The sequence below is a fragment of the Schistocerca americana genome, unplaced genomic scaffold (assembly GCF_021461395.2).
Source record: "Schistocerca americana isolate TAMUIC-IGC-003095 unplaced genomic scaffold, iqSchAmer2.1 HiC_scaffold_16, whole genome shotgun sequence".
NCBI lineage: Eukaryota > Metazoa > Arthropoda > Insecta > Orthoptera > Acrididae > Schistocerca > Schistocerca americana.
Genome location: NW_025725687.1, coordinates 7,857,391 through 7,865,655, shown reverse-complemented (window position 1 = coordinate 7,865,655; position 8,265 = coordinate 7,857,391).

Sequence of the window (8,265 nt, the reverse complement as noted above, 5' to 3'; positions counted from 1 at the left end):
TTAGTTTCCGATGATTCATTTCAGGTTTACTGTATCCCTTGAACTTTATTATTGACGATGAAACACAGCAATTGCATCCGAATTTAATACAAAAGGCACAATGCCGACTTAAGTACAAGAGGACTGACACTTTCACTTTCTATGAATTGAACCTCCCCTGTGAGTCCAGTTTTGGATTCCGATGCTTCACTTCAGGTTTACTGTATACCTTGGACCTTCTTATTGACGATGAAATACAGAAATTGCATCCGAATTTAATACAAACGGCACAATGCCGACTTACGTGCAAGAGGACTGACACTCTCTCTTTCTATTATTTGAACCTCTCCTGTGAGTCCAGTTTTAGATTCCGATGCTTCACTTCAGGTTTACTGTATACCTTGGACCTTCTTATTGACGATGAAACACAGAAATTGTATACGAATTTAATACAAAAGGCACAATGCCGACTTAAGTACAAGAGGACTAACACTCACACTTTCTATGATTTGAACCTCCCCTGTGAGTACAGTTTTAGATTCTGATGCTTCACTTCAGGTCTACTGTATCCCCTGGAGCTTCTTATTGACGATGAAACACAGAAATTGCATCCGAATTTAATACAAAAGGCACAATGCCGACTTAAGTACAAGAGGACTGACACTCTACCTATCTATGATTTGAACCTCTCCTGTCAGTCCAGTTTTAGATTCCGATGCTTCACTTCAGGTTTCCTGTATACCTTGGACCTTCTTACAGACGATGAAACACAGAAATTGCATCCGAATTAAATTCGAAAGGCACAATGCCGACATAAGTACAAGAGGACTGACTCTCTAACGTTCTACGATTTGAACTTCTTCTGTGAGTCCTGTTTCAGTTTCCGATGATTCATTTCAGGTTTACTGTATCCCTTGAACTTTCTTATTGATGATGAAACACAGCAATTGCATCCGAATTTAATACAAAAGTCACAATGCCGACTTAAGTACAAGAGGACTGACACTTTCTCTTCCTATGAATTGAACCTCCCCTGTGAGTCCAGTTTTGGATTCCGATGCTTCACTTCAGGTTTAGTGTATACCTTGGACCTTCTTATTGACGATGAAACACAGAAATTGCATCCGAATTTAATACAAACGGCACAATGCCGATTTAAGTACAAGAGGACTGACACTCTCTCTTTCTTTGATTTGAACCTCTCCTGTGAGTCCAGTTTTAGATTCCGATGCTTCACTTCAGGTTTACTGTATACCTTGGACCTTCTTATTGACGATGAAACACAGAAATTGTATACGAATTTAATACAAAAGGCACAATGCCGACTTAAGTACAAGAGGACTGACACTCACACTTTCTATGATTTGAACCTCTCCTGTGAGACCAGTTTTAGATTCCGATGCTACTCTTCAGGTTTCCTGTATACCTCGGACCTTCTTATTGACGATGAAACACAGAAATTGCATCCGAATTTAATACAAAAGGCACAAGGCCGACTTAAGTACAAGAGGACTGACACTCTCACTTTCTATGATTTGAACCTCTCCTGTGAGTGCAGTTTTAGATTCTGTTGCTTGACTTCAGGTTTTGTGTATACCTTGGACGTTCTTATTGACGATGAAACACAGAAATTGCATCCGAGTTTAATACAAAAGGCACAATGCTGACTTAAGTACAAGAGGACTGACACTCTCAATTTCTATGATTTGAACAACTCCTGTGAGTCAAGTTTTAGATTCCGATGCTTCACTTCAGGTCCACTGTATCACTTGCACCTTCTTATTGTCGATGAACCACAGAAATTGCATCCGAATGTAATACAAAAGGCATAATTCCGACTTAAGTACAAGAGGACTGACAATCTCACTTTCTATAATTTGAACCTCTCCTGTGAGGTCGGATTTAGCTTCCGATTTTTCACTTCAGGTTTACTGTATCCGTTGGACCTTCTTTTTGTCCATGAAGCTCAGAAATTGCATCGGAATTAAATTCAAAATGCACAATGCCGACTTAAGTACAAGAGGACTGACACTCTATTTTTCTATGATTTGAACCTCTCCTGTGAGTCCAGTTTTAGTTTCCGATGCTTCACTTCAGGTTTACTGTATCCCTTGGACACTCTTATTGACGATGAAACACAGAAATCGCATCCGAATTTAATACAAATGGCACAATGCCGACTGAAGTACAAGAGGACTGACACTCTCACTTTCTAAGATTTGAACCTCTCCTGTGAGTCCAGTTTTAGATTCCGATGCTTCACTTCAGGTTTACTGTATCCCTTGGACGTTGATATTGACGATGAAACACAGAAATTGTATCCGAATTTAATACAAAAGGCACAATGCCGACTTAAGTACAAGAGGACTGACACTCTTACTTTCTATGATTTGAACCTCTCCTGTGAGTCCAGTTTTAAATTCCGATGCTTCACTTAAGGTCTACTGTATCCCTTGGACCTTCTTATTGACGAAGAAACACAGAAATTGCATCCGAATTTAACACAAAAGGCACAATGCCGGCTTAAGTTCAAGAGGACTGACACTCTCACTTTCAATGATTTGTACCTCGCCTGTGGGTCCTGTTTTAGATTCCGATGCTTCACTTCAGGTTTACTGTATCCCTTGGACCTTCTTATTGACGATGAAACACAGAAATTGTATCCGAATTTAATACAAAAGGCACAATGCCGACCTAAGTACAAGAGGACTGACACTCTCAGTTTCTATGATTTGAACCTCTCTTATGAGGCCAGTTTTAGATTCCGATGCTTCACTTCAGGTCTACTGTATTACTTGGACCTGCTTATTGACGATGAAACACAGAAATTGCATCCGAATTTAATACAAAAGGCACAATGCCGACTTAAGGAAAAGAGGAATGACACTCTAACTTTCTAAGATTTGAACCTCTCCTGTGAGTCCAGTTTTAGATTCCGATGCTTCACTTCAGGTTTCCTGTATACCTTGGACCCTCTTATTGACGATGAAACACAGAAATTGCATCCGAATTTAATACAAAAGGCACAATGCCGACTTAAGGAAAAGAGGACTGACACTCTCACTTTCTATGATTTGAACCTCTCCTGTGAGTCCAGTTTTAGATTCCGATGCTTCACTTCAGGTTTACTGTACCCCTTGGACCTTCTTATTGACGATGAATCACGGAAATTGCATCCGAATTTAATACATAAGGCACAATGCCGACTTATGTACGAGAGGATAGACACTCTCACTTTCTATGATTTGAACCTCTCCTGTGAGCCAAGTTTTAGATTCCGACGCTTCACTTCTGGTTTCCTGTATTCCATGGACCTTTTTATTGACGATGAAACACAGCAATTGCATCCGAATTTAATACAAAAAGCACAGTGCTGACTTAAGTACAAGAGAACTGACACTTTCACTTTCTATGAATTGAAACTCCCCTGTGAGTCCAGTTTTAGATTCCGATGCTTCACTTCAGGTTTACTGTATACCTTGGACCTTCTTAATGACGATGAAACACAGAAATTGCATCCGAATTTAATACAAAAGGCATAATGCCGACTTAAGTACAACAGGACTGACACTCTCACTTTCTATGATTTGAACCTCTCCTGTGAGTCCAGTTTCAGATTCCGATTTTTTACTTCAGGTATACTGTATCCGTTGGACCATTTATTTGACGAAGAAGCTCAGAAATTGCATCGGAATTAAATTGCCAAGGCACAATGCCGTCTTAAGTACAAGAGGACTTACACTCTACCTTTCTATGATTTGAACCTCTCCTGTGAGTCCAGTTTTAGATTCCGATGCTTCACTTCAGGTTTACTGTATACCTTGGAACTTCTTATTGACGATGAAACACGGAAATTGCATTTGAATTTAATACAAAAGGCACAATGCCGACTTAAGTACAAGAGGACTGACACTTTCACTTTCTATGAATTGAACCTCCCCTGTGAGTCCAGTTTTAGATTCCGATGCTTCACTTCAGGTTTACTGTATACCTTGGACCTTCTTATTGACGATGAAACACAGAAATTGCATCCGAATTTAATACAAAAGGCACAATGCCGACTTAAGTACAAGAGGACTGACACACTACCTTTCTATGATTTGAACCTCTCCTGTGAGTCCAGTTTTAGATTCCGATGCTTCACTTCAGGTTTCCTGTATACCTTGGACCTTCTTAAAGACGACGAAACACAGAAATTGCATCCGAATTAAATTCGAAACGCACAATGCCGACATAAGTACAAGAAGACTGACTCTCTAACTTTCTATGATTTGAACTTCTTCTGTGAGTCCTGTTTTAGTTTCCAATGATTCATTTCAGGTTTACTGTATCCCTTGGAGTTTCTTATTGACGATGAAACACAGCAATTGCATCCGAATTTAGTACAAAAGGCACAATGCCGACTTAAGTACAAGAGGACTGACACTTTCACTTTCTATGAATTGAACCTCCCCTGTGAGTCCAGTTTTGGATTCTGATGCTTCACTTCAGGTTTACTGTATACCTTGGACCTTCTTATTGACGATGAAACACAGAAATTGCATCCGAATTTAATACAAACGGCACAATGCCGACTTAAGTACAAGAGGACTGACACTCTTTCTTTCTATGATTTGAATCTCTCCTGTCAGTCCAGTTTTAGATTGCGATGCCTCACTCCAGGTTTACTGTATACCTTGGACCTTCTTATTGACGATGAAACACAAAAATTGCATCCGAATTAAATTCAAAAGGCACAATGCCGACATAAGTACAAGAGGACTGACTCTCTAACTTTCTATGATTTGAACCTCTTCTGTGAGTCCAGTTTTAGATTCCGATGATTCACTTTAGGTTTACTGTATCCCTTGGACTTTCTTATTGACGATGAAACACAGAAATTGCATCCGAATTAAATTCGAAAGGCACAATGCCGACTTAAGTACAAGAGGACTGACACTCTACCTTTCTATGATTTGAACGTCTCCTGTGGGTCCAGTTTTAGATTCCGATGCTTCACTTCAGGTTTCCTGTATACCTTGGACCTTCTTAAAGACGATGAAACACAGAAATTGCATCCGAATTAAATTCGAAAGGCACAATGCCGACATAAGTACAAGAGGACTGACTCTCTAACTTTCTATGATTTGAACTTCTTCTGTGAGTCCTGTTTTAGTTTCCGATGATTCATTTCAGGTTTACTGTATCCCTTGAACTTTATTATTGACGATGAAACACAGCAATTGCATCCGAATTTAATACAAAAGGCACAATGCCGACTTAAGTACAAGAGGACTGACACTTTCACTTTCTATGAATTGAACCTCCCCTGTGAGTCCAGTTTTGGATTCCGATGCTTCACTTCAGGTTTACTGTATACCTTGGACCTTCTTATTGACGATGAAATACAGAAATTGCATCCGAATTTAATACAAACGGCACAATGCCGACTTACGTGCAAGAGGACTGACACTCTCTCTTTCTATTATTTGAACCTCTCCTGTGAGTCCAGTTTTAGATTCCGATGCTTCACTTCAGGTTTACTGTATACCTTGGACCTTCTTATTGACGATGAAACACAGAAATTGTATACGAATTTAATACAAAAGGCACAATGCCGACTTAAGTACAAGAGGACTAACACTCACACTTTCTATGATTTGAACCTCCCCTGTGAGTACAGTTTTAGATTCTGATGCTTCACTTCAGGTCTACTGTATCCCCTGGAGCTTCTTATTGACGATGAAACACAGAAATTGCATCCGAATTTAATACAAAAGGCACAATGCCGACTTAAGTACAAGAGGACTGACACTCTACCTATCTATGATTTGAACCTCTCCTGTCAGTCCAGTTTTAGATTCCGATGCTTCACTTCAGGTTTCCTGTATACCTTGGACCTTCTTACAGACGATGAAACACAGAAATTGCATCCGAATTAAATTCGAAAGGCACAATGCCGACATAAGTACAAGAGGACTGACTCTCTAACGTTCTACGATTTGAACTTCTTCTGTGAGTCCTGTTTCAGTTTCCGATGATTCATTTCAGGTTTACTGTATCCCTTGAACTTTCTTATTGATGATGAAACACAGCAATTGCATCCGAATTTAATACAAAAGTCACAATGCCGACTTAAGTACAAGAGGACTGACACTTTCTCTTCCTATGAATTGAACCTCCCCTGTGAGTCCAGTTTTGGATTCCGATGCTTCACTTCAGGTTTAGTGTATACCTTGGACCTTCTTATTGACGATGAAACACAGAAATTGCATCCGAATTTAATACAAACGGCACAATGCCGATTTAAGTACAAGAGGACTGACACTCTCTCTTTCTTTGATTTGAACCTCTCCTGTGAGTCCAGTTTTAGATTCCGATGCTTCACTTCAGGTTTACTGTATACCTTGGACCTTCTTATTGACGATGAAACACAGAAATTGTATACGAATTTAATACAAAAGGCACAATGCCGACTTAAGTACAAGAGGACTGACACTCACACTTTCTATGATTTGAACCTCTCCTGTGAGACCAGTTTTAGATTCCGATGCTACTCTTCAGGTTTCCTGTATACCTCGGACCTTCTTATTGACGATGAAACACAGAAATTGCATCCGAATTTAATACAAAAGGCACAAGGCCGACTTAAGTACAAGAGGACTGACACTCTCACTTTCTATGATTTGAACCTCTCCTGTGAGTGCAGTTTTAGATTCTGTTGCTTGACTTCAGGTTTTGTGTATACCTTGGACGTTCTTATTGACGATGAAACACAGAAATTGCATCCGAGTTTAATACAAAAGGCACAATGCTGACTTAAGTACAAGAGGACTGACACTCTCAATTTCTATGATTTGAACAACTCCTGTGAGTCAAGTTTTAGATTCCGATGCTTCACTTCAGGTCCACTGTATCACTTGCACCTTCTTATTGTCGATGAACCACAGAAATTGCATCCGAATGTAATACAAAAGGCATAATTCCGACTTAAGTACAAGAGGACTGACAATCTCACTTTCTATAATTTGAACCTCTCCTGTGAGGTCGGATTTAGCTTCCGATTTTTCACTTCAGGTTTACTGTATCCGTTGGACCTTCTTTTTGTCCATGAAGCTCAGAAATTGCATCGGAATTAAATTCAAAATGCACAATGCCGACTTAAGTACAAGAGGACTGACACTCTATTTTTCTATGATTTGAACCTCTCCTGTGAGTCCAGTTTTAGTTTCCGATGCTTCACTTCAGGTTTACTGTATCCCTTGGACACTCTTATTGACGATGAAACACAGAAATCGCATCCGAATTTAATACAAATGGCACAATGCCGACTGAAGTACAAGAGGACTGACACTCTCACTTTCTATGATTTGAACCTCTCCTGTGAGTCCAGTTTTAGATTCCGATGCTTCACTTCAGGTTTACTGTATCCCTTGGACGTTGATATTGACGATGAAACACAGAAATTGTATCCGAATTTAATACAAAAGGCACAATGCCGACTTAAGTACAAGAGGACTGACACTCTTACTTTCTATGATTTGAACCTCTCCTGTGAGTCCAGTTTTAAATTCCGATGCTTCACTTAAGGTCTACTGTATCCCTTGGACCTTCTTATTGACGATGAAACACAGAAATTGCATCCGAATTTAACACAAAAGGCACAATGCCGGCTTAAGTTCAAGAGGACTGACACTCTCACTTTCAATGATTTGTACCTCGCCTGTGGGTCCTGTTTTAGATTCCGATGCTTCACTTCAGGTTTACTGTATCCCTTGGACCTTCTTATTGACGATGAAACACAGAAATTGTATCCGAATTTAATACAAAAGGCACAATGCCGACCTAAGTACAAGAGGACTGACACTCTCAGTTTCTATGATTTGAACCTCTCTTATGAGGCCAGTTTTAGATTCCGATGCTTCACTTCAGGTCTACTGTATTACTTGGACCTGCTTATTGACGATGAAACACAGAAATTGCATCCGAATTTAATACAAAAGGCACAATGCCGACTTAAGGAAAAGAGGAATGACACTCTAACTTTCTAAGATTTGAACCTCTCCTGTGAGTCCAGTTTTAGATTCCGATGCTTCACGTCCGGTTTCCTGTAAACCTTGCACCTTCTTATTGACGATGAAACACAGAAATTGTATACGAATTAAATTCAAAAGGCACAATGCCGACATAAGTACAAGAGGACTGACTCTCTAACTTTCAATGATTTGAACCTCTTCTGTGAGTCCAATTTTAGATTCCGATGATTCACTTCAGGTTTACTGTATCCGTTGGACTTTCTTATTGTCG